Source organism: Eptatretus burgeri, chromosome 8 (genome assembly GCF_056783735.1).
Source record: "Eptatretus burgeri isolate ZD-2024b chromosome 8, Ebu_testis_v1, whole genome shotgun sequence".
NCBI classification, from domain to species: Eukaryota; Metazoa; Chordata; class Myxini; order Myxiniformes; family Myxinidae; genus Eptatretus; species Eptatretus burgeri.
This window is the reverse complement of record NC_140968.1, coordinates 102,845,299-102,871,582: the sequence shown is the minus strand read 5'-3', so window position 1 is coordinate 102,871,582 and position 26,284 is coordinate 102,845,299. Positions and strand designations below refer to the sequence as shown.

The 26,284-nt window shown below is 42.3% G+C and overlaps 1 long non-coding RNA gene across 2 annotated transcripts in view; it reads left to right on the top strand.

Moving 5' to 3' along the window:
* LOC147022451 (uncharacterized) overlaps positions 1–26,284 on the top strand; it is a 113,637-nt gene that overhangs the window by 35,865 nt on the left and 51,488 nt on the right. For both annotated transcript variants that reach the window (XR_015061256.1, XR_015061255.1), the window contains one exon: positions 20,098–20,191. This is a non-coding gene — a long non-coding RNA (uncharacterized LOC147022451). The remainder of the gene's footprint in view (positions 1–20,097; positions 20,192–26,284) is intronic.

The window sequence follows — 26,284 nt, the reverse complement described above, 5'->3', positions numbered from 1 at the left end:
CTATTGGGCACAATCCTGGATGGGTCGCTACTGCAACGCAGGATACTCGAATGGCTCAATCATCCCAGCAAGCTGGTACGCATTTCGGCGAGGATGACAGGCTGAGTCAACCTCATCTGGTGTTAATTCAACGATAACAGGGGCTCCAACTCAGGACCCTAAGGTCCCAAGCCAGCCACCTTAACCGTTAAGCCAACACCAAGCACACACACACACACACATATATATATATATATATATATATATATATATATATATATATATATATATATATATATATATATATATATATATATTGCTATGGATTTCAGAATCAGATCCGACGAATGCATAAAAACATTTAGGTCCTCAGACAGTTATTTCCCTAAATGCATGTCCAGGATAGAGCCATCCCCATGTCTGGTGGGATTCCAACTTTGATGCGTTGAGAAGGGTACAGAATAGATTCCCTTTCTTATTGGATGGCCTTTTTCTCTTTACGACAGACACATTCATGCACGTGAGGTAGCCGTTAGCCCAACGAAGGCTCGTCTACCCCCATTCCGTCAGGACACATTGGCTTGGAGGTGGACGATATATTTACACCTTGGACTTATAGGACATTTGATTAAGCACACCGTGGGCTTTTCCTGAGCAGTTATTCTGATGGTCAAATATGGCTGTGGATCATTTACCTCATCCACCTTTTTCCATCGACGTTCGACACCCACCTCTTTCACCAACGTTGGCGTCCACCTTTTTCCATCGATGTTTGATACCCCGTTTGGCAGCTCTGTGGATGGTTGTTGCTGATGTTTTATGAGCGCTTCACGTTTTTGCTCGGTAATTCTGGCAAATGGCTGCTTTCTGCCGTTTGTCCAGCACCACAAACATGGCATCGTAAGCCAGGCCCGTGCTGATTTGGGGTTGCATCTCGCTCTGGTAAAGAAGGAATGGCCGCGAGATTGGCGGTTTGTCGCGTGCAATGATGCGCCAATAGGGAAGGTGGATTTGGCTGGTCTGCTTGAGGCCCCGCCCAGACTGGCTGCCGATAAAAAGGACGGGGTGACAGTTTTGTGACAGTTGTTGACAGCTGGTTGCGGCTTCTTACAGCTCTGAGAGTTTTGTGAGAGTTTGTGACAACTGGGTGACGGCTATTTCCAGCTCCAGTCGGTTCCAGTCAGACGGTTGGTGAGCTGGCGACAGTTGAGTTTGTGACAGTTGGTGACGGCCTTGCAGCTCTGATCTCTGGTGACAGCATCATAGCCTTACAGCACCTTACAGCTGTGCTTTGGTTGTGGCTCCTGAAGGTGGGTGATGGTTGGACCGTTCCTGCTGGTTCTGCTCGAGACCTGCTCTTGGCGTATCTGATTCTTGGAGTCCCTCGTTCCTGGGGGCGACGACGTGACGTTGATTGGTGTTCAAGCCTGTTTGTGAGTGGGTGCCTGGCAAGGCAGGGTGCTGGCAGCAGACCAAGGCACGCTCACACATTTTGGGACATTTTATTTGATGCACGACCACTTCGACTTGGTAAGCGAGACGAGATTTCTGTTCCCCACTGAATGATCTGCTGGGTACCCTTGTCTCGTGTTTAATCGTTAAGTTAGGCAGAGTGATAAGCGTCTGCTCTTTGTCTGTTTTTCTATCAATACCTGTTTAATTCTTTATTTGCTTGAGATTATTTTGATTGATTTGAATTTACTTATTTTCACCACAAAGAAATAAAAAGTTCTGTTTATTTATTTTTGCCTTATTAATAAATTCCTTGTTGACGTTTCAACCTGTCCATGCTTGTCATTTCCCTCCATTGATCCAGCATTGTCCCAACCTAGACAGACTGGGAGGTAATTACCAAACTAATTAACTTGTCATAGTCGGCACGCACCAGCGGTTAAACGCTCGGCCACCCTAATTAAGATCTCATCAAGACAAGCAAGGGCATCGAAAAGTAAGGGGCACAAGAATAAAAGGTTATATTCAGCAAAATGTACAGCAGTGAAAGCAAGGATTCGTGGGGTGCGGCAAAATATGTGCAACTATTTACAACAGAGAAGACACAGGGCAGAGCTAATCTGATGTAAAACTTCTACAATCTTATCTTATGCAAACATCAGAGGTGCCATCAGACACACACTCACTGAAATCAGATAGTTCAGAAAGAGGAGAGGCACTTGAGTTTTCGACCTCGTCCAATACTTGGTGCAGCCGACGTACCTACGCTTTCCAGTCGCTGAGGAGGGGAGAGGAGGGAAGAAAACTGGGGTGTCTATGGTGTGTGAGTGGGAGATGCAAATTCATGCAGATGAGGTGCAGAAGAGGAGGTGTGAAGGAGTGCAAATCGGTCATGCTCTTTTAGTTTCTGCGTCTACAGTCGATGAGACAGTAGATGCGTGAGAGGATAGCTTAACAGAGTGTGTGAAAGAATCTGCAAGTGTGGATAATGAGTATGCTGCAGAACACACACAGCAGGAGCCGAACACCAATGACCTAGTGATGACCCGGCGAAGACCCGATAACTCCTTGGCAATGACTCTGTACTGCTCGCTCGGCTCAGTGGATGACACTCCCCGCTTGGTGACTGGCACTGTTGTCTCGGGCCTGGTGAGTCTCCGTTCAACTCTGGTTCGGTGAGTAAGTCCATCCCTCGGCTCGGAGAGTCTGTTTGATCTTCGTCCGCTTTCTGCCGCTATTTTTATAGAGGCAGGCGAAGGAGGGGCCAAAACATTGGATCAAGAGGCCATGTAGGTGTTTCTGAGCATCCACATTGGTGCAGAGACGACACCCCAAGAAGTAGCCCCACCCCGCAAGACTCCAAAGCCGAAAACGGCCTCAGTTGCTTCCAGGCTCGACCATACAACGGAGCTATGATATTCTCTGGGTTGTGGATTTTCGGGAGAGCTCTCCGGCCATGAAAGTGTGCTGGGCTCCATTTGAGCGTTGTGATTTAGCAGAGCGCCAGGGCTACGCACACGTCATTGAATGAGTCCCAGCACTGATTTGCACTTTGAGTTACATGCCAAAGTGTTCTGTCTCACAATGTCTTCCATTCCCCGTATCCCAAAGGACGGTGGTGAGCATCCAGGGAACTAACGGTAGTTGCGGTGGTTGTAGTGAGGTGGGGGAGGCACTGTGGTGTTTGTGTTAAGGACGTTAGAAGCATTGTGAGCAGTTCAAGTTGTTGTGGTGAGGAGGTTGAAGTGGTTGTTGTGGTTGTGGAATTTATGGAGAAGTGGTCGAGCGTAAGTTACTGTGGGAATTTTATGAGGCGTTGTGGTGATTATGGTGAGGGTTGTAGCATCGTGGTGAGCATGGTGAGTGTATGAGGTGAGGTGTCTGTTGCTTAATGGCGCGCAGTTCAAACGGGGAAATGGCACGCAGTTTGAACGGGTCCGCTGCGGCATATGTTCATGACGCTCCTCGGGTAGCGTAACTGTCCAGCCCATGGCGTGCATGCATGCATAACGGGGTTCGTGTGTGAAATAAAATAAAGTAGCATCGGTCAAAGAATAGCAAGTGGAATTAAAGACCTAACTAAACTCCCGACAAAATGCATATTGTTCCATTTACCCACTATACATAATGGAAGGGCGAACTGAACGAATACTAATGAAACAAGTGGTGCCAGGCTCAACAAATCCCACCCATTTAAGGCAGAAAGTTATTTTGGGGATCAAATTTAAATTTGATATATCCTTAACCTGAATGTTGATTATAAGGAATAGAATAAGGAATATTTTAGTCTTAGTTTGAAGTCAATTAAACCATTTTTGACGAAGTTATGAGCGAAAAACGATTTTGATCTTTTTGTGACCTTGACCTTGACCTTTGATCCAATTGGACCCAAAAGTTAATGGGGTCGTCCAAGGTTCATTGCCCACCTGTGGATTAAATTTGATAGTGTTTGCTAAAGCCGTTTTGCCGTAAAGTTGCTAACAGACAGACAGACAAACAAACAGCCAAACAAACCGGACGATTACAATATCCTGCTCCCTCCCTCCCTCCGGGAGGGGGCAGGATAACTAGAAGGCCACTCGGTAGAGCGCATTCCTCCGCCACGTAATGCCTCATCCATGAGAACATATCGGGTCCAATACATTTTTGAAATATCATGCTATACAGTACAACATCGTTTTTGGCCCTATCTCTCAATGGTGAAGAATCACTTAAAAAATTCTCGTAGTCGGATCTGGATCTTCACCAAAATCTAATAAGTTCGTCTTTTTCACACACTGAACCTGCCCACAAAATTTCATCCAGATCGGTCCACAAGTTTTTGAGATACCCTGTACAAAAACAAACAGACAAACAAACAGACAGAAAGGGGTGAAAACATAACCTACGGTGGTGGAAGTAATAACTGACTTGGGACTGATATATGTTGGGTGCCATTTTAATGGGGGTGTCAAATTCACAGAGCTGCAGCAGTATATATACATATATATATTATCCCTGTGTCGTAAGAGGCGACCAGGGTTGCGTCAGGAAGGGCATCCGGCGTAAAACATGTGCCAAATCACTATGCGGATCATACGGATGATCCGCTGTGGCGACCCCTAACGGGAGCAGCCGAAAGAAGAAGAAGAAGATATATATGCGCGCGCGCGCACGCACACACACACACACACACACACACACACACACACACACACACACACACACACACACACACACACACACACACACACACACACACACACACACACACACACACACACACACACACACACACACACACACACACCACCTTCGCTGACGGTTAAAGTAAAAGAGGGGGGAGAGTGAGGAGGTGGATTATAAAAGAAGACAGAGGAGGGAGGGACAGTGAGGATGGGTGGGAGAAGGAAAGACAGCGTGAGGTGAGAGGAAGTGAAAGTAAACGTGCAGTGGAGTGATTCATACTGTCTCATCAAAATGATTCTGCATAGAATAACAGTGAAGATGGAAACAGTAATGTCTGAAATACATTTTCTACTAGTCATACTATAAATACTGACCGGAGACAAACACCGCCAGGACATGTCCGGAGATAAACACTGTCTGAACATAAACATTGCCGGGACATCTCCGGAGATAAATACCGTCCGGACATGTCTGGAGACAAACATCGCCTAGACATAACCACCATCCAGATACTTCCAAAGACAGGGACAGAGAGAGAAAGAGAGTGGTGTGGGAGGAGGGTGCTGCACTGTTTTGGAGGGGGTAGAGAGAGAGAGAGAGAGAGAGAGAGAGAGAGAGAGAGACAGAGACAGAGACAGAGACAGAGACAGAGACAGAGACAGAGACAGAGACAGAGACAGAGACAGAGACAGAGACAGAGACAGAGACAGAGACAGAGACAGAGACAGACAAAGAGAAAAATCATAAACCCATACACATGGAAACGCCCAAGCAATATCCAAATTGGACAAAGTAACACTATTTTTAAGCATTTGAACTACCGCTAAGTTCAATTCTGGAGCTCAAATTTTGTAATCAGTTTAGTTTAAGAGATTATCGAGGTTATGACATAGGTGTAAATGAAATAAAGCCATGAACGCTGATGTGTCCAGGCATTTATAAGCATTGCGATGTACCCAGTTGTTCGTAGCTATGATGAACAGGCATTCGATAATACAAGTGAGGAAAGTGAAAAAAAAACAAAAAAAACTATCATTAAGAAATCGTTGCGGCTTGTTCGAGCAGGCCAAAAATCATGTCGAATACCCCAGCCGGATAACCAAAGATGCACCTTAAGTACCCAGATAGCGAGCTGGCTGAGGATTCGCCTGATAAAAGGATTTAATTAAATAAGGCTGTTAATTATCTTCAAAAGGGGTTGTTTTAATTAACCCAATCACCCAATTTTCACTCTTGCACCTCCTTGGAGTTTTCTTAGTGTGCATGCAAAGTTTCAGGCTGCTAGGTTTCATGGTTTTGGAGTTATGGAGGAGAAACACACACACACACACACACACACACACACACACACACACACACACACACACACACACACACACACACTTATTAGTTTAGATATTTGTGCATACACACATTCACATAACTTCTATAAAGAGATCAAAACTTCCAAGAAGTCAAAATTTCCTGCACTGATGACACAGGCAGTCAGAAAAATCAGTCATCTGCTTACTGGTAACTAAAGTTCTTACTTGAAGCCATTTTAGGTCATCTCTACCGAGATGACCTTATAAAGCCAGACTAAATGCGATTCGCAAAGAAGGAAGGAAGGATTTCGACCAATCGTCTCTCAGCCTGGTATCCGACCCCAATTTTTCTTTTTTGTAACGTTGACCGTCCACGAGATCGTGTCAAGTTTCCTAGTTTCCTGAGCTGCCAGCGTTGTCTGAATGGTCAAGAAAGGCCTTAGTTATTTTATAACTTGGTTTACGGATCCGCCGACGGTATATTTGCCGAAATGAAATACAAAATATAAAACACATTTTTAGCCTTTTATATTTATACATTTTCCGCAGAAGGTGCAAAAGTTTCAAAACCCGAAATGTCAACGTCGGCATTTATTTTCAACATATAATTTCGTGCGCGCGCCAAAATGCCGAGTCATCTTTAACCAAACTGCGCACTGCACAGTCGAGCTGCGCAGTAGAACTGCGTAGTAGTCTTCGGTCATGGCCTCTGAGCAGTGGCCAGCGTGGTTCAGATTGACTGTGGTTTCTGGGGCGAAGGTGATCGTTAAGAAGTATGTCGGCGGTATAAATTCGAGTGACGGTATTGGTGATTTAATCACGCAACATATTGACAACGAATATTCTGGCCGAATGATTGCATCAATTCAGTGCATCAGCAGGGATAATTCGCAGGCTAGTCTCGATCGTGCCGATTTCGTTTCCATCGAAAGTTGTACACCACTGTTCGTATTGAAAGATTTCGGTGCCAAGTACGTCAAAGTTTGCCTGCGAGATGCTGATATTCAGCCTTCAACGGACCAGAAATCAGCCTTTGATGTGCTCATGGGGATGGGGAGACGGTACGATCAGATGCCCGCTGAAAAGTAAGAGCTGGTTATGGCTCTGATTGACCGTTTTGAGCGTGTTGACTCCTAGTAGACACCTTTTTAGGGCATCTCGACCGAGATGACCTAATAAAGCCGGACCAAATGTCCGTCTGTCCGTACGTCCGTCCGTCAAAAAATTTTCTTTCCGATCTTGATGAAACTTAGTATGTGGGTAGAGGTCGATGAGTGTTGTACAACGACATAACTTTTGTCCGGGTTCAAGGTCAGGGTCAAGGTCACGAGGTCACGTAAGTTATAAAAATCGCCATTTTCAAAACCTATCTAGTCTGCCATTCTACAAGATATTCAGCAACTGTTTTTGATGATGATGGTAAAAAATATTATCTTGTATCTAACTGGACAGATTTTTGAATTTCCCTCCCGTTTGGCCGCTACATAACCTGGAAGATGGTCAAAAACACCTCCCGGTACAAAGAAAACTTTTTTAGTTCCGATGTTGATGAAATTTGGTATGTGGGTAGAGGTCAATGAGTGATACCCAACGACATATTTTTCCCGGATTGGAGGTCAGGGTCAAGGTCACGAAAGTTGTGAAAGTTGCCATTTTCAAAACCTATCTAGTCTGTCATTTTAGGAAATATCTGGCAACGGTTCATCGATTATGATAGTAAAAACAGTATGGAGATGACCGTCACCACCACACGGGGGTAATTTTTTTCATTTTGTATGCAGTCTGTGGCTGCTGGTTTGGATTACTACTGGGAGCATGGCTGTGCCACTGATGCAGTGCCCACTGTAGATTAAGGCAGGAATTTGGAATTTGTCCATGGTGCAGGCAATAGTTTCCCTTCACGAAGGACATCATGGGATATTTCATGTCCAGCTCGGAATGCCAGCAGATGGGACACCCGTTTTACGTCCATCCGAGGGATGGCACACGCATTAATGAATCACCCTGCCTATGAAGCACCATGATGACAGTGCATAGCTGGGTCAGGATTCAAACCCAGGTGAATTAGCTCAGAAACAAGTGTGTATACTCGTTTCTCAGCAAGTGTGCATCCTCGTTTAGAAACTCCAGGACATCTTGCCAACCCATATAGCTGCACAACTATTTTAGCCATTACACTTCATTTGTGAAATGGCCACTCCAGCTGATCAGGTTTTGGACATTCATTTGTATCATTTATCAATGTCGTTCTCTTTCTTGTGACTTCTGATTTCTTCCTTCATGTGCTGGGCTTTTTTTTAATGTATACAAGGGTCATGGTCATGCTTGAGCAAGTACAATGAAAGGATCATGTTGCAACAGAACAAAAGGAACCGAAGGGAAAGGGGGGACACCAACAGCAGGGTTTCAGCACAAAATAGAGGAAGACTTGAACAAACAATGGGTATGGGAAAAATATAAGTTTGTAATGAGGTCGGCTTCGGGATGTGGGGGTGGGGTGGGGGGGGCAGGTTAGCGAGGGTAGTAAAAATCATGCTTTTGGATGGGGGTCGGAGATGATCTGAGATGGTGGTGAGCAGCTGTCTTGAAGACATGAAGGTCGGGGAGGAAGAATGAGATTGAATAGAATGTCAAAAAATTTTTCACAGGTGTGAAAAAGAGTAGAGGAGAGCAGTGATTCTGTATTTTGGGAGTTTCACCAGATGGGGGTTGATGGTTGACTGCGTGCACCCTGAAGAAACCTGGGGTGAATAAAGCAGGGAAAAAGCAGAGGTTGAAAGACCAGAAAGGAAATGGTAGAAGACAGAGAGACCACTGACTTGTCTGTGATTGGAAAGTGATGGACTCATCGACTCAGCTTCCTTGCAGGACATTCCAATAATCTTGAAAGCCTCGGTTTCCATGGCATCAAGCTGAGAAAGGTGTGAGGCAGGGGTGCCAGCCTAAAGGGGTGGGCAGTACTCCAAGCTGCAGATGAAGGTATTGTAGGTGGATCGGAGTTCAGGTGTGCCAAGGAAGGACTTTTTATGACTGAGGATGCCTAGTTGGCGACGAGCTTTGGAAACCAACTTTGATATGTGGTTTGCCCAAGAAAGATAATAGCTGACAGCAGTAGAGGATTAATGGGGTTTCCGAGGCAGCCATTCAAATGAATGGGGAAAAAGGGAAAAACTCTCTGACTCAAGGCTCAAAAGCCCAAAATAGGAGACTGATTTTCTCCCTCTCCCAAACAAGCAAATGTAAAATTGAGACTGACTCAAGCCACAAAAGGCCAAAATATGAGACTGATCTCTGCCCCATTGAGCAAATGTAAAAGTGAGACTTACTGATTAAAGCACTTCTTTCCTTTTTTATTTTCATTCCATTCAAAGAGCAAACCAATGAATATTTGTCCATGTTCTACTTTGGGGAATAACTTAATTTTCCGAATACATTCATCACCATCGAGTATATTCACAGATATTACTTTGGAACTTGGTTCTTGGTATGTGTCTTTGTTGAGCAGAAATGAAATGATAAACTTCTCTCAATGCTCTTCTTTGACCACCTCCTGAGCTACATATCATTTTGAGATTGTAGTAAATTGTTTTTCCATTATTCAATATTGATAACTATCAAAGTTTTCAGTCCATTCAAGGATATTAATTTTTTTCTTTACATCCTCCAATTTATTTGTAATTAAATTTATCTGCTTATTTGTTTTATCTACTTTTAACCTGGTTATTTCTTCAATAAGACTTATTTGATATTTCTCACATTCTTTATGTTTCCCATTTATATACCAAGGCTGATTACATCTCCACTCTTTGCTTTGGTTATTGCTTGATTCTATCATTTATAAATTAGTAAAAAGATGGCGGTAGCCTGTTAAAATTCCCAACCCAATATCTTAACACTTGTACTTATAACCATAAGGGAGACTATTGATTCCATTCTCTAAAATATATATTTTATCATCAAAAGCTCCGAATGCTTTCTTATTTATCTCTTCTGTATATAATTGATGTTTATAAGTTATTTTTGTATTCATTTTTCTGTACTCTTCCTTCTTTAAGGTTAAACAGTTGTAATAATGTTTAAAATTTGTTTCCTTGATTTATATTTTTCTTTATTCCCTTTAGCTTCTTATCACACCTTTCAATATAATTATTATCAATAGACGTGAAAGCATAAGACTTTGATCTCAATCCTATAAATTCACTCATGACCTTCCCACCGAATTCATCTTTAAACTTACCAATAACCTTTTTATTCTTTGATGAAAACAACACATCACCTGACTTATAATTACTTGTATCATATATATATATATATATATATATATATATATATATATATATATATATATATATATATATATATATATATATATCAATCATGTCCTCATCTACATCACTTGTCTTAATTTCTAATAGAAAACTATCTGTATCCATATATAACAACGACACATTATCCTTGTACTTTGATTTTAAATTATTATAGTAATAGTTATACATTAACGACTTGGACAAGTCCAGAATTTATGTTCCTATATAAATAGGTTTATCCATTTCAATACTCTCTTTTTTTTCAAGTGAATAGCACAAAACGTCTCTGAATACACCTCCACTAGTTCAAAACTTGGTCTATTAATTAACTTTGAAGCCTGTTTCCAAGATGTAGCAAGTCTTATGTTTAGTCTATTCCTAACATTTTCCATAGTCTTTCCAAATACAGCATTATTGATTGATTTATAAAAGTCCTTCTCAAAATAAAATCTATTTTTGCTTCTGTTCTCCTTTTTGTCTTAAAATTGAAAAAAAAAACTTCTTTAACCAATCACTTTGTTTAAGTTTCAAAATCCGATGAATTTTCCTCACTCTCGACCCAGCAGATAAATAGTCTCAAGTTCCTTTGATGCAAAACACAACTTTCTTTATCATTTAATGAAGTAAGAAGTTTTTTTCTGGAGATTTACCTTTTATATTAAAAGACTGTTGGTAATCACTTAACCATTCTTTTCTTGGACTTTCTTTATCAGGGGCATAAGGAAGGTCTTTATGTTTGTGATGAAGTTTTCTGGATATTTTATATCAACCTCAAAATAATATGCAACTTCAGCTTCATCCAATTCTTTTTGAGAGGAGACAACAATGTCTTGTAAAACTTTTTCATAATGTTTTTCTTTTACCCATTTAAGTTTTCCATAAACTAAAGATTGAGACATAGCCCACCCATACAAATTGTTAGCATCATAATACATCAGGTAAGAGTTGTCCTCATTCTTATTATAATCAGGAAGATATTTGTTATTTGCTTTGGCATATTTCTTGGAACATACTTGAGATATTCCCCCTCTTTTAGCCTTCTCTATCATTAAAACCATATCTATATCACTGATTAATTCCAAATTCTGTTTTGTCATTTTTAACATAGGATTCCAAGCCAAACCCGGAAATGTGTAATAGTGAACGGGGTCTAATCCACAATAATTTTTATTATGACAGACTGTTCTAAAAGTTTCAAACACATCAGCCAATAACAATACATCAGTTTTAAGATACAAATCATGATATTCTCCAGGATTCTTTCTATTAAACTTCTCCAAAATTCTTAGCTTGTGTATAATCTCTATCAGAAATATGAGTTTTATTCAACCTGCCATAGAAACTTTCCCTTGAAGGAAGTTGTGTTTCTTTAAACTTCTCAAATGAATCCATGTAGTCATATGGATATATTCCCTTTTGTGATAAGAGATCAATCTCTTCTTGATTTGAGAAATGTAACAAGCCGGAAGCGACGATGGTTCGCGGGCATTATTGAACAATGCCACGATAGGTACAATTGAGTTAGTGGAAGCTTTTGAGGAAGCCCTACCATAAAAACCTATCTCTTCCATCAAAATTGACCAAATGAAATCGGATTGTTTATATGTTGTACTTATGGACATTACGCACAGCTTATAGGAAATGAAATTGCGAGAAAAAACTCGAGAAAAAATAAATAAAAAGTTCAAGTGGGCATGTTAGGGGTGTGGTATGCCCCTCATACAAAAGGACACAACTAGACCATCATATCTAGCTTGTGTCCAAGTTTCATCAAGATGGCATCAAACGTCACGGAGCTATGCTTTCGAGAGAGCGTCACAACCAGACAGACACACAGACACAACAAAAATAGTGGTCACTGCTGGCGCCTGCGAACCAATTTAAGATTCGGTAAGTTTATAATATTTGATGCGAAGTTAGATCATGGACTTGCCATAAACTTGTATGTGTCAAGAAATCTGATGTGGGTTATGGGGATGTATGAATTGTTTTTGTGAATGAGATGTATTTTTGATCTGTGTTAGGAATGGCAGAAATATCTCCAGATGTCTTTGAAAGTTCATTTATAAATAGATGTTTGTCATAGTGAGCATTGTTGTGAAGAAAGACAGGAATAAAATTTGTCGGCTTGTAATTAAGAATACAATGGGAATGAGCTGGACCTCGATATTTCCCAGTAAGATGACAGTGATCCCTAACCTTGACCTCTCCCTCAATTTTCTCCTCACAAATATGACAGATACTGTTCTTTCTAAATTCCTTTTTCTCTCCCTTTGTTAATGACATTGGTTTATAGCTTTCAACCATTATTTCTCTTATTCTTATACAGTCTTTTTCCAATCGTCTTACAAACTCCTCTGAGGCATCTTCTCCTCCATAAAGTTCTAACTTGTTGTATTCATTACCAACAGATGATTTGATATAATAACAGAAACCACAAGGAGTATGTTTTTGATATTGATTTGTGTATGATTTATTTGGATTTGGAGAAACAGTGTCTATCTTTTCAAGGATACTTTCAAAATCAGCATATATCACAAACAGATGTTTTATAGATTTGTTAAAATCCTTTAATGATATGTTTGAACCTGCTTTTGGTAAATTGATTATGGTTGATTTATGATTACTGCAATATTTTGAATGTTGATTTAATCGTTCTTTTGTATGAAAGGAGTTGAGACATCTCTGACAAGGATGCGTTTTACATTTTCTCTTGTATAGTTGTGATTTGGTTTATCTTGATAAATTTTTGATGAAAGCATAATGTGATTTTTTTCTTTGAAGTAAAGTAAAGAAGGTCAATGTGTGTTTCATCATTTTTATAGTTGTTTGAAATTTTTAATATCTGAACTTTGTTTGTATCCATTAATCCATATACATTAACAGATATATTAATCATTTTTCTCAAATTTAGGAATATCTCTCAATGACATTGGAAACTTTAAATCTTTAACATTTAATGTATTCTTGTATTTCTTATAATGTTCAACCCTTTTAGGATTCCATTGTGGAGGATGTAGGTGAGCAAAAACATACCATAGAAAACATTTATTATCTTTGTTTTGAATATTAACAACCGCTTTCTTAAGTTTCATCTCTTTTGGTAAATCAATATAAGAAGAAGCTTGAAGAGGATCTGATTTTATGATGTGTATATCTAAAAAGACTATTTTTGTAATCGTAAATCCACTCCCTACTACAGTGTTATCAACATCTTGTTCTTGTCTCTGGAGTTCATCGTAAACATCACATCTTACAAAATCTTGAAATGATGAGATTTAGTGAGGGTTTGTCCTCATATAGGGAGTAGTTTCATCGCCTTGTCTTACAATATTCAATTTTACTCCCATATAAAACTTAAAAGTTTTCATTTCACTGAATGTGTTTTTATCCCCCGCCGCATGGCGGAAGGGGGATATTGTTGTCACCCAGGTCATCCGTCCGTCCGTTCGTCAACATTTATAGCTGTGAGTACGATAACTCATCAACTGTTCGCCATATCGATTTGAAATTTGGGTCACAAATGTACCACCTGAAAAGAAAGAACCCTATTGATTTCGGGCGTGGTCGGATCCAAGATGGCCGACTGGGGTGGCCATCTTGAAAAAAAAGTTTTTTGTAATAAATGGAAAACCGCTTATCTGATTTCAATTATTTTTGGTTACTACGTTCCTCGCCCCTGGGGAACTTTTTTGAGATGATGACCAAATGGTGTCTTGTTTCCAATTCACCTCCCTCATTATCTGGAATATGTATGACCTTTTTCATTCAATGGCGGGGGATTCCCCATCTCTGATGGTATATTTAATTATAGTTTCAACACTTTGTTTATCCACATCAACAGCTTCCATGATTGAAGATGGTCCAGGGTCTTGAAAGCGAAACAGTCTTATTTTTATATGTCCTTTAAATGCCCTATCAGTGTTTTCAATGGAGAATTTAGTGGCACCTTCCCTTTCTTCATTGTTCTTGTGTTTGCGTGATTGAAGGTGTTTATCATAAAAAAAATTAAGAATATCATTATCACATTTGTTGACTATCAATAAAACACCATGTTTAGTCATTGATGTGAAAGTTTGGAATATTTAGTGAAATTGGGTGGATTTTGAGTTAGGGTCCGAAAAGACCCAAGTTGGTAAAGGCCCTGTCACACCTTGACGATTTAGCCAACGTACACCTGACGTATGCAAAATTGGGCTAAAATGCCGGCACACGTCGAATACGTTATGGGTAAGTTTGTATACGTTAAGAGCACGCTGGCATACGTCGTAGCACGCTGGCATACGTCGTAGTTCACCGAGCTGTTAGACAAATTTTCCATGCTTGAAATTTCCTGACGTATGCCAGCGTATGACTCACACATTCCGCATAATGCTGGCCATAAGTTGTAGGCACGTTACGCGATCGTTGACACACGTCGACCACACGTTACTTGTAAGTTACTCATAAGTCGAAACACGTCAATGTAATGGTTAGCGTCAGTGTTTCAGACTCCCTGGTTTTTTTATATATATTTTTTTCTTCGGTATGACGGTCATGTTGACACTTCGATTTCTGGTGCGGTTATAATATAATATAATTAAAAGGCTGCCGCTCAACGATTTAAATCAGAACCGTCATACCAAAGAAAAAAGAAAAGAAAAAAACGGAGTCTGGAACACTGACGCTAACCATTACCTTGACGTGTTTCGAGTTATGAGCAACGTACAAGTAACGTATGTCGACGTGTGTCAACGATCGCGTCGCATGCCGACAATTATGCCAGCATATGTGGAATGTGTGTCATACGTCGAGTACGTCGAGAAATTTTCAACATGCTGAAAATTTCTCGATGTACTCGGCGTACAATGACGTATGCCACCGTACTACGACATATGCCACCGTACTACGACGTATGCCAGCATGCTCTTAACGTATACAAAACTTACCCATAATGTATTCGACGTGTGCCAGCTAGGTTCGGCAAATTTTTCATACTTCCGCATACGCTGGCTAAAACGTCAAGGTGTGACAGCGGCTTCACACTTCGATGTCTCGTGCGGTTATGATTTGAATCGTCGAGCCGCAGCCTATTAATAGCCTACGCCACGTGATCGTCGGCGATACGCTGCCGCGAGCTATGCATAAGTTAGACTATCGTTGGGCATAGGTTGTGAACGCCGACAACACGCTCAGCATTCGTTGGTATAAGTTAACTATATGTGATTAAAACGTTCTGTGTACGTTACTAATACGTTATGCATACGTCCAACACGTTATTATATGCCCAAAACATAAAAAACATCAATAGTTCAGCGTACACCAGCATTTTACATACATTTTGAGACACTGCCATATGCTGGCTAAAACGTCAAGCTGTGACATCCCCTTTAGATTAGGTAGTAAAATATGTTGGTAGGACTAGGGTTAAACGACACTTGTAAGTGTAAATTGGTATTTTTACATTAAAATATTCTTCAACAGTTCAGTGAGTAATTGAGCACATTGTATGTGGAATCCTAAATCATATGGATGTTTAACAGATCAACTTTACACACTCTTACACTGTTGTATTTGATATATCCCGTATAATGTGGAATCATTTTAAAATGCTCTGTTGCACAATAGCCTCTCAAATGGTTGCCATTGTATTGTTAATAAAGTTTTACATCTGTCCAAATACAATCATGAGATGAGTGGTTTGTGTTGCCTTGTTACCGAGATTAAATGTTATCAGCTTCTGGCAATGTTCGACTAGGATTCAGGGATTAATGGCGCGACCCTCAGCCCAGGATCTCTGCATGCAGATGTTCGGAAGAGTTTCCACCTAATGCCCTTATCTGTATCCTCTCGTGGCTTCGACTGGAGCGCTTGACTGCACATGAAGTGCACAAACCGTAATTTCTGTTCAAACGGGGTGTGCTAACGTTGGGCCCTAATTCATGCAAATTATGGAACCTTAAGCTGATGCAAATTATACACTCGGGGTCCGGTACTCGATCGTGCCATGGACAAATGCTGTGCCGCTCGTTTGTCGAAGGATCAGCACAAGATACATCCGGAGTCAGGAGATGGACCTCAGACAGCTGTATGGAAATGTATGAGCAGTAAGTAGGCCAAATGCCTTGATGTCTAGGCATTGTGTGCTGTGCAGAGCAGAATACAGAGTAGAGTGAAGGACACACACAGTACATTTTGAGTAATAGCGAAACGTCCACATTTGGCCAAAATAATTATTTAAGGAAATATAAAGATATCACATCGGGTCCTTCAAACTGCAAAGAGGTGAAGAATAACCTCCACTCCTCCCCAATCGTGCTTTCCTTCTTGGAATATGAAACTCTCCAACTAAATGGTTTTGGATATATGAGGTTAGGCTCAGAAGCTAGTTTGCTGTTTTGAATTATGGGATATTTTAAGTTGTATTATGTTATCTGTATAAAACAGGATAATGTAAAGGTTTGAAGTTTATGTATCAAACAAAGTTGGTTGCATTCGAGATACTACTAAATGCATTGCAAACTAGAAGGGCACTTGGCAGAGAGCATACCTCCACTACATAATGCCTGATCCAGTAGAACATATTGGGCCAAATAAAATTTTCAAATATGCTATATATCGTTTTAAGCTCCATCTCTCAATGGTGAAGAATCACTTGAGAAATTAAAAAATCCTCGTATCCGAATCTCGATTCGGATCTTCAACCAATTCAAATCAATTCGTCCTTGTCACACACCGAACGTGCCCACCAAGTTTTGTCCGAATCCGTCCATAACTTTTTGAGATGTCGTGCTATATATCGTTTTTGGCCCCATAATAGCTCTCAATAGTGAAGAATCACTTTCAAAATTCTAGTGGCGGATCCGAATCCAGATCTTCACAAAAATTTAATCAATTTGTCCTTGTCACACACCCGACTGGCCCACCAAATTTCATCTGAATCCGTCCACAACTTTTTGAGATATCATGCACACAAACAAAAAAACAAGCAGTCATAGACTGGTACTTACGAAATCGTCAACTTGACCTCTGACCTTGTCTAATAAAAGCTGTCTCCAGAGAAGGTAGCGACGCAAACCAGAAGTTTCTGTAAGTTGGGGTCTATGATTCTGTACCAAACCATCAAAAATCGTAACGTCGACCAAAGCAAAAATCTCCATTTCTCCACGCAATTATTTGATATTATTTTATCAAAGTCACAAAACCGTAATATTCGGCCATCCACCAACAATCTTTACATAATCCGATGGCTTAGTGAGTCAGGCATGCGACGATAACCTTTATTGGCATAAAAAATGACTTTTAAACACCATATTTATCGAAAACACCATCAGTACGCACACGCAAAACCATTACGTGACTCAACGCTGCCTCTGCTCGAGCGCGCTGCACCACGTGGCGATCTGTGATGCGGCGAGTGAAATATTTTTTATACAATCTTAAAACGTCACCAAAACATCCGATTTTTACCAGAATTTCGACAACCGAGTTTTAAGCGTCCTAAGCGATCGCAAAAACCGAAGACAAAATTAAAATCGAAGTTAAAACGAACTCGTAACGTCGAGCGAAGCAAAAATACTCCATTTCTCCACATTAATTTACGGAATTATGTTTGACCTCACTGTGACCTTGACCTTTGACCGATTTTGACGAAAATCTAATCAGCACTCGCCATCACCCTCCTGAATCACGTGGTGTAATTTGACATTGGTAGCTTCTTCCGTTCTCAAGTTATCGTGCCTACAAACAAACACACAAACACACAAACAAACACACAAACACACAAACAAACAAGCAGTCATAGACTGGTACTTACGAAATCGTCAACTTGACCTCTGACCTTGTCTAATAAAAGCTGTGTCGAGAGAAGATAGCGATGCAAACCAGAAATTTCTACGATGATTCTGTACCAAACCATCAAAAATCGAATATTTGACCTCACTGTGACCTTGACCTTTGACCGATTTTGACCAAAATCTAATCAGCACTAGCCATCACCCTCCTGAATGATGTGGTGTAATTTGACATTGGTAGCTTCTTCCATTCTCGAGTTATCGTGCCTACAAACAAACACACAAACAAACAAACACACAAACAAACAAACACACAAACAAACACACAAACAGATGACGGAAGTCATCAATATACTTACGAAATCTAAAGATTTCGTAAGTAAAAAAACAAGAAAGATGTCATGCATCAAGTACCTCATTAAATTGAAATACAATAAAGGGTTTAAAGGTTGTAAAAACATACAACTTTTTTCGGAAGTTTACCAAAATTGATGTCTTTCTGTCGATTACATCACCCGATCAACAAGTTACATTATTTCTTCATGCCTGTTGTTTGTGTCCTTTATGACGTCCTTAAAAACAGTAAGTTTCCTGTTTGGAATGATTTTCAATTTTGTTTGATTGCCAGGCAAATTAAAACAAGAATGACCACACTGTGATCATAAAATATGTATTTCTCGCCTCTGTCCACTTAACTCCCTCATCCTCGCTCATGTCCCAGCGTCTGTGTGGTGAAAGTTGGTTCTGAGAATAAAAATAAAATCATTATTCACAGCTCAGATTACATTCTCTAATCTGTCTCAGGAACCTTGTGCCATGTCTGTGCCGTATCCCCATGTGAATGAATAACATTAGATAATATACATCGTGATTCCAAATAGGGGGATTCACCTCTATATGTTACCTCAGTTTTGGTGTGTGTGTGTGTGTGTGTGTGTGTGTGTGTGTGTGTGTGTGTGTGTGTGTGTGTGTGTGTGGCTCTCTCTCCCTCTCCCTTGCGGGACCTCCCCATGAAGCACGAGTGAATTAGCTTTAATAATCCGGTAACGGGCCCGATTGAGAAAAGCGCATTTAAATCACTCTTGAAAGATGAAGTGTGATTGGGAAACACACATTTAATGCAAGATTAACTCAACACCTCTCATCCATGTCAGCCTCCGTCACCGTTACATCAGAACGAGCTGATTTGTCACATAGTCACGGATTATTTAACCCCAATATAGTGGGGTTACCTTCCTGGGATCCCAGAACTATTTTGCAGAGAATGAAGTTTGAAGATCTATTTAGGTACCTTGGGACATTATCTTTAAAATGAGCTTCCACACACATCGCGAAACGATGGGGAACGGCCGATGGGAGCCGTTTTCCAAAATAGCCACCATGAGAATGTTCAGATTTCAAAAGAGGTATTTGCTTTCTTCTCAGCAACTACTCACACAATTCCAATGAAACTTGATGATAAGCTTAATTACCTGTGATGTACCAAAGATTGTTCACGACATTAAAAAACGAACATAGGGACAATACCCCTGGGTGCTCACCTGGTAGCGGCAAGATAAGATAACCAGGGAACCACTGGTAGGCATGCATGACCTACAAAATATGTAACAGAGAAGAAAGCAAATTCCGGTGGATTCTATTTCAATTTCGTGAACAAATTTTGGTACATCACAGGTGATAAAGGTTATGGTCAAATTTCATCAAAATTTTGTGTCTGGTTTCAGAAAAGAAAGAAATTATATATTTTGGAGGGCAATTTCCCCCACCCCACCCCCATAGAACTCCTTAGACCCCAATTTTTTTCATTGTAATGAACAAACTTTGGTACATCACAGGTGATGAAGGTTGTGGTGAAGTTTCATCAGAATAGTGAGTGTTGTTTCAGAGAAGAAAGCAAATATATATATATATATATATATATATATATATATATATATATATATATATATATATATATATATATATATATATATATATATATTGGGGGGCCACCCCCCCCCCCGCCCTTATGCCCTCGAAGAGCCATAATTTTCTTATGTCATGAACAAACTTTGGTACATCATGGGTCATGAAGTTTGTGGTCAAGTTTCATCGGAATTGCATGTGTAATTTCAGAGAAGAAGTTGCAAGTGTTTGTGGACAGACAGATGAAAGGATGGATGGACGACACGCCATCCCATAAGCTACCCGGAATGGAACTACGTTGCAGGTGAGTTAAAAATTACCTTACTCTTTTTGTGTTGTCGTCGTATGGTGTCATTCCGACCTTGTTTGGTTGTTTTTCGATTCCATCCCAACGTGTTTTTACATTTTTAAACGTTTTTTTCTGACTTGTAACTATCATATGAGAAGTGCTGGAAATTGAGAAAATTCGGAAATCCCTTTTGAAAAAAAACGATTTCCGGTTGTGAAATTTCCCATACCTGTGTTATTTGGAATCCCATCACATCCCAGATGGAGCAGTTGACGGAGTTCGGATGAGGAATGAGGATAAGGAATTTTCTCAACTGAATGTTGAGAGTTCAGATAACTGTCGTGAGAAGGGAGCGACGTTTCGGCCGTGAGCCCTTCTTCAATGCAAGGGCATTTGCAGAGCCTTTGAAAGACTTTTGCTTTGAAGAAGGGCGAATACCCGAAAAACCACTTAATCTCCCCCACAGCGGCTGGCCTTACAAAAGGCCCGGAAGTTGGTTGGCCTCTCGTCCATATAAAAATAGTTTTCCATGATCTATTCCCATCACAAAGTGGACACCTGCATCGGGATAATTTAAGCCATCCTAGCAATTCTCAACTCAACTTCAATGTACTCATAAAGAGGAAGGCTCCAGCTAATATCTATTCCGACTTTTGATCTGAAAGACTTTCAAACATTACCTTAAGAGGAGCAGATCTCTCTGTTCCGGATTGTTTTGACATTTGAAACAGATTTGACTCTTTTGTCACAAACCTGCTTAGCACGATGATTTCTCCTTACAATAAAGCTCATTGAGCGCGGCGTGGGGGGACATTGTACAAAATCACTTGCAGTATAAGGTCATGAGGAGACACTGCGCTACTTTTAGAAAATGGACAAATCAACTGCAGTTTTTAAGCTCGAGATTGCAGCATTGAGATTTCTGCTCCGATGAAAACGCTAAACCGAGTTGAGGGAGTAGTTGGGCGGCCAGGCAAGCATGAGTAAAGTTCATTGAACCATGCATTACATGAAATACCATGGAAGAGCATCTGCACACAATCCTTTCTGCAAGGTATCGCATTGGAATGGGTGAGTATTCTGGGGCCTCAAAATGTGGGAGCAGGTTTGGTGGATTGAGGTGTCCGTGCACGCATTGCTCAAATTTAGCCGATAATTATGGGGTCTGTGTAAGGTGTTGGGATTCCAATCACTAGCTCACTGCTCCACCTAAGCATACACTATGTAAGGAATGGCAGAGAGCACAACCTCCAGCCTATAAAAACTGGCAACAGATGTTAGAGTAAGGGTCCAGACTGTGCTTCGGATGCAGAAAGGTCCAGCAAGACAATAAATGGCTGCCCACTGTGGTCATTAAAATCCTGTATCCCTTCACTTATGGTGCAGTACAGCGGACGAGGTTAAAAGCCGTTTCCATTGTCAATGAGGAAAGAAACTACAGTAAAGTGGATATGACAACTTCAGTGAATGTTCAATCGGTTGTGCAGAATAACGTTTCTTATAATTAAATAAACGGTGACATTCACAGTGATCCTGGACCGTTCAGCTGTATTTTCAATTTTGGACACAGATAATTAATGTAATCACCCTTGTTGAGTCAAAATTTTCACTAATTTTAAAATAATCTTATTCAATTCAGAAAAATTTAACTACTTGTAGTTTTTGGGGTTTTGAAGGAGAACTCTGAACTTTCAATCATCACAGTACCAGTTGGAAAGGGGTCATCCATGATGTGTTCATATGTTGGGAAATTTGACCCATTTCCCTCCCACCACCTCCCTCCCCGCCCCACCCCCCCCGGGCCCCACACACCTTGACCCGGTCACCTGTGTGCATCTGAACCCCATCCCTCCCCTTTATAACAATGGAATTTTTCTCCATTATTAAATACAACACTGCCGGAGCATCTCCCACAATTATCAAAACTTCGGCCAAACACAAATGTTGGTTTCCAAACACAGAACACAGTACTCGGTAGGTTGAGGAATCAATTTGATAAAAATTATTTTTTAATGAAAATAAAGCGAATCAAAGAGTTCTTAATCTATATCTAATTTAATAACAACCTCAAACATAGTTTTGACGACTATTAGAACTATTCCAATAACAACAAGAAGGGCACTCGGTGGGGCATGAGCACATGCCCCCGCCCGTAATGCCTGATCCACGTGAACATATCAGGCCCAACACATTTTTGAAATACCATGCTATGCAGTACTATATCGTTTTGGCCCCATCTCTCAATGGTGAAGGTCAGGTCAGGTATGGGAGCATGTGCCAGAACAGCGCGTCGCTGCGCCCACTTTCCGCCGGTACTCCAGTGGCCTCCGTCTGGCCATCCCCCAGGCAGACGCCAGGCCCATCCCCATCTCCTTGAGATGATGGTCAACCTGCTGCAACCATGAGGCACGTGGTCGGCCCACTGGCCTCCTCCACTCATGAGACTCCCTCGCTGAGAGAATCTGGTGAGCAGGATCAGCGTCAGGAAAACGAGCCACATGTCCATACAGCCGCAACTGACGCTCACGGACTATGCAGGTAACAAATCTCATCCGAGTCTCTCTCAGCAACCGCTCGTTGGACACAAAATCCGACCAGCGATAGCCAAGGATTCTCCGAAGACACCTGGTACCAAAGGAATTAAGTGTCCATCTCAGATCCTTGGTCAGAGTCCAAGTCTCGCACCCATAGAGCAAGACTGGAAGTACCAAGGACCTGAAGACTCGGACTTTCGTCCTCCCGCACAGGTACCGGCAGCGCCACACCCCATGATCCAGTGAATCCATGACTCCCCAGGCACGACCCAGACGTCTATTGACCTCTGACTCGCAGCCAGCAGAGACATGAATATCACTGCCAAGGTAAGTGAATCTCTCCACGACCTCAACATCCTCACCACAAACAGACACAGACAGGACAGCAGCATCCAAGATGTCACCGAAAGCCTGGATCTTCGTTTTGACCCAAGAAACCCGTAATCCCAGCGGCTCCGACTCCTCATTCAGCACCTCGGGGGCCCCAAAAGGATGTCTAGAGTCTCCACAAAGATGACTGCATCATCTGCAAAATCAAGGTCCGAGATCTTGACATTCCCAAACGATGCACCGCAACTTGATCTCTCAGACATCCTCCCTAAAATCCAGTCCATACAAGTGCTGAAAAGTGTGGGGGCAAGCACACATCCCTGACGAACTCCAGTAACAACTGGAAATAAGTCAGAGGTGGTACCACCACACTTCACAGCACTCTCAGTACCAGAGTAGAGTTCAGACATCAGATCAATCAGTTTTGGTGGCACCCCACGAAGACCAAGAATCCTCCAGAGAACATCACGATTCACTGAATCGAACGCTTTACAGAGATCAACATAGGCTGCAAGCAGCCCGTGCCGAAACTCTCGTCTGCGTTCAGTGAGGACACGAAGAGCAAGGATATGGTCAATCGTTGACCTCTTTAGTGTAAAGCCTGACTGCTCTGGACGCTGGTGCTCAAGCAGATGGTGGCGAACCCTATCAAGAATTATCCGAGCAAAGACCTTGCCCGGCACTGAGAGCAGCGTCACCCCTCGGTAGTTGTTGCAGTCTTGGCGATCACCCTTCCCTTTCCAGAGAGGGACAACAAGGCCCCTCTTCCAGTCAGTTGGGATGATGCCTGTGTTCCAGGCAGAGCACAAAACTACATGCAACGACACGAGTGCAGCATTTCCACCAGCCTTGAGAAGTTCGGCATGGATGCCACAGATCCCTGGAGCTTTGCCCCGTTTCAACTGGTTCACCGCAGCCCGTGTTTCCACAAGCGAAGGTGGACCACAGTTGATTTGAGGGTCAGCAACAGGGATTGTAACACCCTTGACGTCCAACTCGACAGCTGGGGGATCAGCCTGGTACAACCGCTCAAAGTAACCGGCCCAGCGGGCATTCACTTCAGACTCCTCTGTCAAGAGCCTACCACTCTCTGCTCTAACTGCAGTGCTCCGAGGGATGGGCTTGGATGAACGCAATGCGCGAATTCCCCTGTAAGCGGGACGAGAATCACCTGTCCACAGGTGATGCTCTACCCCCTCACAGATTCCTCGCACATAGGCCTCCTTGTCCACCCTCAGTGCACGTACAGTTTTATGCCTCAGCTCCCTGAACAGCTCAGCTCTGCCATTCAGCCTGGCCCTGCGACTCTGGTCAATGGTATCCAGTGTCCCTTGAGAGACAAAATTCTTCTTTGCCCTGCGCTGAGTTCCAAGACATCCACCGGCAACATCAAGGACGGTGGTCTTCAAGGCACTCCACAACTCTTCAGGACCCCCCAAAGCACCCAGACCCCCCAAGTGTCCACTCAGCCTGTTCGCAAACTCCTCAGCTACTCTCTCATCCCTGAGCTTGGCAACATCCAGCCTTGGCTGGGATGATACCATTCTCCAGGATTTAAGGTGCAGCTTTAGAGTTGCTACAACAAGCCTGTGGTCAGTATTGAAGAACTGAGCACTCCGGTAGACCCTGCAGTTCTGGATCATCCTCCAACGACCGTCAATGAGGACATGGTCAATCTCCTTTGCCACACCGCCAGCGTTGGAATACCAAGTCCAGCGATGAGCTTGTGGGCGCTGAAACCATGAACCAGCCACCCTAAGTCCATGACTTCTTGCAAAGTCAAGGAACTTATTGCTATTCTGGTTCATAGTTCCTGACCCCTGGGGACCAACACACACCTCATAACCATCCCTATCAGTTCCAGTCGATGCATTGAAATCCCCCAGGACTAGAAGTGTATCTCGTCTGGGGCACTGATGAACCACAGACTCGAGTGTGGCGTAGAATGTATCCTTCACGGTGAGATCACTCGCCTCAGTCGGAGCATAAACAGAGACCAGGGAAATGACACCTAAGGAATGACGAATCCTTAATCTCATAATACGCTCGTTGACCGGTGTTACCTCACTTATCATTGGGGTCAGCTTATTGGACACAGCTACAGCAACTCCTTGGGTATGGTAAGCATCAGAGCGACCAGACCAATAGTAGGTGTAACCACCCACCATTATCTCGCCGCAATCCGGTCTCCGAACCTCAGAGAGAGCTGCAATCCCGATGTCCAAACGCTTGAGCTCAGATGATGACAGAGACAGGTGATGATCCTCTCTTCGGGATAGGACATTCCAGGCACCCACCCGAAGGGACCGCCTCAGGTTAACCCAAGGAGACCGCCGTCTGGTGGACGACACCTCAGCACCACTCCGACACACTCTCCCGCAATCTGACCCAGGGATGTTACCCCGTGGTTTCCCTCCTATCATCAAAGATTGGGGGTCCCGAAGGCTTTGCCCCAATCCCGTCATCCGGTGAGCTGCCCTGCGAAGGGAAGCTGCACAGGAGGTACTCCCACGGAGTGGGTTTTCAGATTTTTTTGCGTTTTTGCGTTTTGCGGAATGAAGGGTTTTACGGTGGCCGGAGTGCAAATCCTGCCACCAACCTCCTAATAAGAAGTAACCCAACTGCAGGAGGACGTCCGCAGACACAGTTGGGCACTAGATATGGATGGCCGTTGGCTCACAAGGAGCTCCTCCGCCCTTTGACAGGTTTTGTTTTTAATCCTGCTGGGTGTCCATATCCAAACACCCCCCCTCACCAGAAAACCTGGTGGGGGAGACGGTTTTGTCGCCGACAACCCGACCATGGAACAGGTTAGTACAGGTTTACATGGTACCTGTAGCAGGTAACAGATCGAACCTGACCTGACATCAAATGGTGAAGAATCACTTTAAATATTAAATAATTCTCGTATCCAGATCTGGATTCGGATCTTCACCAAAATCGAATCAATTCGTCCTTGTCAAACAACCAATCTGCCCACCAAATTTCATCCGGTTCCATCCACAACTTTTTGAGATATCCTGCACAAAGACAGACAGGCAGAGTGGTGAAAACATAACCTTCATCTTTGGTGGTGGAAATAACTCGAACAGCACTCGGTACACAGCATACCTATGCCAGGCTGAACAGTTTACGTTTTGTATCCCACTGATGGACCGGATCTGCTGACCTGAACCAAAACCTAAAGAGCTTGTTCTAGTCATCTAACCAACTCATTCACCAAGTTTTGTCATCATCCATCCAC